Genomic DNA, 6,712 nt, shown 5'->3' with positions numbered 1-6,712 from the left:
GCTGGGGCTGGGGCTGGGGTGGGCGAGTGCAGCCATTGCCAGGCTGGGGCGGGGGATGGGCCTGGCTGATTTGGAGATTCAGAGATTTGGCAGCAGCCGAATCTCCTAATCAGATTTGGCCTAATTGATTCGGAAAAGTGACTCAAATCAATTAATCAAATCACTGTCCCCCAAATTGGCTGAATCCGAATCCAAAGCGAATACTAGCCACTTTGCACAGGCCTACTTTTCATGTATAAATAATTAGGCTTGTTGAAAGGTAAGAGTTATTTTTTTCTCTGATAAATAATAATAAAACAGCAACAAAGAATTTCTGACCAACAAACTGTTGCATGGGCAAGATTTATCCTTTTTTCAATGGTTAACAACAATTATGTTTATTATACTGTCAACCAAGATTAGGTCCCCATGGTAGTATGTATTGTACAAACACAGAGTAATTCCTGCCCCCGCGAACACATGCCAATATACTTCTAACCATGAATATAGAACACAGTTCCCAAATCTTTTTATGTAGGAACATTGTTGTTGTTTTTGTCTACATTAATATTCAGATACAGGTATTTGTTATGTTGCAAGCCTGGAGTCCAACTTTCAATGACATGTAACAATTGTAGGGTTGGTATAGCAAAGTTAAGAAGAAAAGTTTAAAGCTCTTTAACTGTGTTATTCAGTGGAAACAACTCAGCCAAATGAGTAAATATTTTGTATCTAGAAAACCATGCTTATACTTTGAGTGAGAGTCAAAATGATTCTTACTCAGTCAACACTTTGAAGACACTGAGTAGCCTTCAATTAGTGGTCACAGTGTACAGGAAATAAGCTCTTCATTTTTCATAAGCTGATGCGCTTAACTTCAGTACAGGTCCACATGTTCAAACCTGTCTCCCAAAACAAGATTCTTAGGGGTCTTGCCTTTTGCCATCTATTTTTTTTAAGAAAAAAGAATGGCCATACCTGGGTGAGATTTGTAGGTTATGTGCTTCATAATTTCATTTTACTTTGGGGACTAAGAAATTGGAATTGTTCTTGTGCAAGACTTTTACTATGATTTTGCCCTTATTAACAACATTTGAGTTGAAGTACAGGGGAGAGAAGGAGGCAAAGCTATATAGAGATGTATATGTCAAAGCAGTGGTGCTCAACCTTCCAGCCCTATGGGTTGGATGAGTGGCACTAGGCTCACCTATAGGCTGGATCCAGCATGGAGTCAATCTGTGGGAGTGATCTGGCCACTGGCCTGGCCATGCATGCTGGTCCCATCCCAAGCATCAAATTTCCAGACCTGTACATGGGAGAGACCCATGGGCTGGATGACATGGCCTTGCAGGTCAGATATGGCTTGCAGGCCATAGGTTGAGCACCACTATATTAGAGATTTATATTAGAGATGGATCAGGACCCATAGTTCTAGACCTCTATGGCCCTGAACTTTGAGGCATTTCATATCCAGACCCAAATGTCATGGCTCACGCTTACCTGTATATGACCTGTACAATACTAGTCAGGTCTGAGAAAGGAATTTGGTAGGAGAGACGAACTACTGACTTCCCTTCTAAAATACTGTATTTGATATTTACAGTAAATGTAGATGTATCATTTATATTTACAATCCAGCACATGTATACACACACATTTTTATTTCTTCTTGCCTACGGGAAATTTATCAGAATCTTATTTTTATGCTTTTACAAAAACTTGTAGCTGGCCGAGGGAACGTATATCATAGAAAGCGTGCCAAGGCGTAGCCAGTTTTATACTCTTCAAGATGGATAATATGTTAGCAATATAATACAGAGAATCTGTGCCACATAAACCAAGAGTTCAGAATACAAACTGTCAGACCCACAGGAGAGATTTGTTTTATCTGAGCTTGGAAGAAACGGACCTACGAAAACAAACCAATTTGCTTCCAATCCAAATTATCAACTGGAGGGATTCTTCAGCAAAAGACCAGAAACAGATGTTGGTGTCTTTCCTTCAGGACTGCAAGCCAGTCAGCTCAGTTTCCAATTTTCTCCCTTTATGATAAAACCTCAAGTTCTCATCCGGATCAAGCAAAGAAAAACCCTAAAGTAATTTGACACCCATTTGGCTTTTTTTCCCATCCTTCCTGTAGATGCTGAATGAGTTACCAGTCCTCTTTACTATGGGGGTAAGCATTTACAGTACTTCCAGTAAATAATCTTGCTAGGAAATATTTTCTTCCTCTGTAAGAAGAACCTTACTCTATGCGGATTTTGGAATTCCATGAGAATTCAGGGTAGAATTCAGAGTCTGGAACAAAATTCGAAAAGATGGCTTATGGATCAGCTTAATCAGCAGCAGGCATAGGGAATTACCCGAGTTTATGATGGAAGCATTAACTTTTAAGTGAATAATTAAACCTGAGCTAGTAGCAGTGTGTTAATGCACTAGCTTTTCACCTTAAAAATGGCTTAAAGTAGTAGACTTCACTGAGAAGTGAAAATGAGTTTGGCAGCCTCAAATGAGTTCCCTGTTTTCTTCATCATAGAAGTTGAGTACAATTAGCAAAATTGGCAGACCCTGCTCAACAAAAACCAGGGACCAGAACAATTTCTTTCAAGGGTTCCAAAATTACCCCTTTAAAAATTTAAAAGAGGCCATTTGATTATCTGATACTTTTACAACTTTGCCAAGATTTGAAGGTTTATTAGCGTACAATTGCAGTCAAGTCTTTGTCTTGATCAGTAACTTTATGGGGCAGTAACTCTGCATAGGGTATGCAGATTTAAGAACAGTGCAAAATAATCAATGTCAGTATATTCCTAGCTCCTTGATGTTTGGACAATGCAGAGACTTTATATTTTAAAAATCCATGGAGTAAAAAAAGAAATTCTTGCAACTCGGTAGCCATCTTCTTTCATTGGTTTCAGTAACAAAAACCTTGGAGTTAAAGTGTGACTTGCTTCCAACAGGTTTTTTTGTTTTGTGAGTCTCAGGGAAAAAGAACCAGGGAATAAAATTATACTACTGGTAGATATCAGGGATGAAAGCATGGTCCTATTATATGTTTTGCCATTTACTTCAGTGGGGCCAGGATTTCACCCAAATGAAGTCTGACCAAGTTTGTTTCCCTCTTTGTAACTCATTGTCTTAAATATATATGAAGAAAACCTGAATAACTGCATACACGTCGCTGCTTTTAAATAATTGCTCTGTATAGTGATTGTAATGAAGATTAATGTAGTCGGAAGAAGAACACGCCAAGTGCACTGAATATACATTTGTAGCGTAATAAGGGTGGAAGACAGTCTCCTGAGACAAAGCAATCCTAGGACCCAGCCTGTTGTCAGGACTGGGTATACATTTTTCCATTAGGCAGCCATTAGTTATAAAAGAGTGGATGCCAGAATCCAGGTAAGTGCCCTCATTAATTAGCTGTCTCTTTTTGGCCCCATTGACCAACCACTCTTGACAGCCCCATGCCCTGGCTTCAATGGGCAGGCAGGGGATGCTCCCTCTGAACTTATTATATAATCTGGGGGCTAGGGCACTCTCCTGTGAAGTGGGAAATGTAGGCATGTTTCTCCTGAAAGTGAGAAAGGCTTGGGAAGTCAGGTTCCCCATTTCCTTTGCCACTGCATGGGCAGGAACCACTATCCCCACCTGCATTTTCAAAAGGAGGATAATCATGAGATCATGGGAATTCAGCAACTTTGTGCTGAATTCAATGCATCAGATGCAAGCTTGGCATCATCCCAAGATGATGGTGGCACCTAGGGCCACTTTACACACACAAGCAGTCCTTAACTAGCCACATGACTCCCAGTTTTGGCACCAATGCACAGTTTGTAAACCTCTTCCATAGGCCATGTGGACATGAAAGTGTTCCCATGGCTTTTGAGCATGTACAGTACACTGCAGTCTGTCTCGGCAGGTATATGGTTCTTCACGCATGTAAATGAGTGTAAGTTCCAAAATTGTAGCTGGGAAAACATAAACAGGGGTTTTCCCACCTCCCATGTTCTAACCTAGTGGGTTTCAACTTCCTAAAGTCATAGAACCCCTTCACATCACTACTTCTACCATGGAACCCCTACCCCTATCCTAAAGACTCATGCACTGCCAGGCAACCCAGCCTAGCAATGGCAGTGCACCACTTCCCAGTCTGCTCCACCATGACTCCCAGTCTCCTTGCAGAACCCCTAGTGACATATCACGGGTCCTCAAGATTCTGTGGGACACAGTCTGAAAAGCAGTGGTCTTACCCAATACCCTACGACACTTAATCCAGGGAGCGGGAGACCCAGATTCTGGTCGCTCTCACCCAGAGAGGGCTTTAACCTGAGTTTTTCTGATTTTTCTAGTATGGTGCTCTAACCACTATGCCACAGGTCAGATAGTCTCAAAGACATTCTTGAACTGAGTCACTTCACCTTGCATTTAATAGTCATTACCTGAAGAGCCGTACAGCAGGCAAGTTTCTTCCCTATTGGGAACAATTGCCCAAACTAGAACCCAAGTCCACCTCCTTTCCAATAAAGCAGCCGTCTCACAGAATCACAACTCCTCCAGCTTGTGTTTTGCCTCCCAACCCTACATATCTCAGTCTCTTGACTGCCCATGGTCCAAGCTTCAAAAGGAGGGTTAGAGGAGGGCTTGGGTAGTACCTAACACATGGCCTACTGATCAGAGCACTGGAGAAGTCAAAGGAACATAGGTTCCACCCTTTTCTGGGTGAAGGAGGTTTAGAACCAGAGTCTTATGCTTGCTTGGGTGGATGCCTTAACCACTGGGCTAAAGCATGCAAAGGGGGAGGGGAGGCATTCTTCTCCTCAGATGTCTAAAACCAAGTCCTTTTCTTCCCTACCATTTTGGGATTTATACCTGCCTACCTTGCCTATGCCCACTGCATGTGGAATAAAATTATGCATAAGTGCCACACAGTTGTGTTCATACCATTTGGGCTCATGGCGTGCAACACAATTCTGCTGCTGATGTGCAGTTATAAATCAGGTGCCCAGGAATTCCTATCGTCTAGGCTCCTGATTTAGGTGTATACCTAGATACTGAGCAAGCATACTTTATCACCCTTTGGGATTAGCCAATTCTGTTAATTGAACCTGTAGGAGGTTTAAATATCCAATACCCTTGATATGTTGAGCCATCTGCAAGAACAATTTGGACCTGGACCTTAGACCCAATATTTTCATTGGTACACCTCACAGTGCTTTCCAAAACAAATGAGATAACTGAGACACAAGGTGAAGATATTTATCCAAGATCACAAAGAAAGCAAATGGAACAGCCAAGTCTAAGAGCGCAGTGTCCTGACCCCTTCCCCACGAGTATGCTACCCACACTCCATGTTCTGTTGGAGTGTGTAAATTCGATTATACAAAGTGTTTTAACGTGCACCCACCCTGTTGCATTGGACAGGCAGAAATTACTGTAGGCTGCATGGAAAAAATGATGCAGTTAGTAAATTTAACCTGCTTTCTTTACAAATCTGTGGGTGGCCCATTGAGGATCCACAATTCTTTTAGGTTATTTGGCACATGCCTACAGTAGTCATGTTTATTTGTCTCTCCCGATTTTGGACAAAGAACAGTACATTATCTGCAGCAATTTGTAACCAATTAAAATATCCTTGAAAAAGCAAATTGTGAGCTGTTCATGCCTTGCAAAGTTTATCAGAGATCAAGGAAATAACTTTAGCTGAGTGATTTCTTTTTCAAAATCTGGGGCTTCCAACAGCTCTTTTTAATATGAGCTGCCTTAAGTTTACTGCATTCTGTTTTTCCTAAAGACCTGCTTACTGGAAGGTCTGTTCGGATAGATTTGGAAGTGAAAGATGACAGACTTTCAAAATCTTTGACTTTTTGCCTTATATAATTAAATTTCCTCCGAGCTAATGTTCTTAGTTCAGTGGCTTTGCAGTGACTCTTTAAGTCTTTGTTGCTGGAAATTCTGTTTGGAGAATGCCTTTTCTGTCTGTGTGCGCGCATGTGCATGTGTGATACATACACAAAACTGAATTGAGGTTGCAGGCAAGTAGCAATGTGTACACTAACTTTCAAGAATGTTTGAGCTAAATAGAAGTAAAAAGCTAATATTAGAAGCCCAGAAACTTCAGACACTGGGAGGCATTTCCCAAAAGACACTCTAAGAATGTGGACACACAAGTGCTTGGAGCCTTTTCAAGAGTAGCTGGTACATCTTAATTGTTGTGTGTGCATGAGGTGAAAACAATTCAAAAGCTGCAAACCTGCTTCAGCTTTAAACCTGGAAGGAGTATTAAAGGTGGAGCAGGTCAACACCTTTGAATCATTCTCAGCTCATTCACACAGAGCAAAAAGAGAGCCCAGGTGTCCTGGCTCCTCCTAGTCATGCCCCTGCTCACCAGCTCTTTAGTGGTAAATCAGAGCTGGTATTAACCTTTAAGATGCAACAGCTCACAAAATATACTAATCTTAACACCACTTAAATCCATGGATTTAGTATGGTCTAAGTGTAACATGTAACTTCACCCTTACTGTTGAGGGTGAATGTACATAAAAACTGTTGGCTTCCACTTGAGCAAGTTGTGAGAAGATGTGTTAGGGACCCCATATCCCTCCAGTATAAGCAATAAGGAACTTGCTACCTCATGCCCAGAGCCTGAGGAACTTGGAGGAAAATGGGAGGCACTGGTAGCATAGGGTAGAAGTGGGATGGGCTTCACCTTTCCCCCAAAGGTAAGCATGTG

The sequence above is a fragment of the Gavialis gangeticus genome, unplaced genomic scaffold (genome assembly GCF_001723915.1).
Source record: "Gavialis gangeticus isolate Ggan-Ray unplaced genomic scaffold, GavGan_comp1, whole genome shotgun sequence".
Lineage (NCBI taxonomy): Eukaryota > Metazoa > Chordata > Crocodylia > Gavialidae > Gavialis > Gavialis gangeticus.
Note: the sequence above shows the minus strand (reverse complement) of the source record.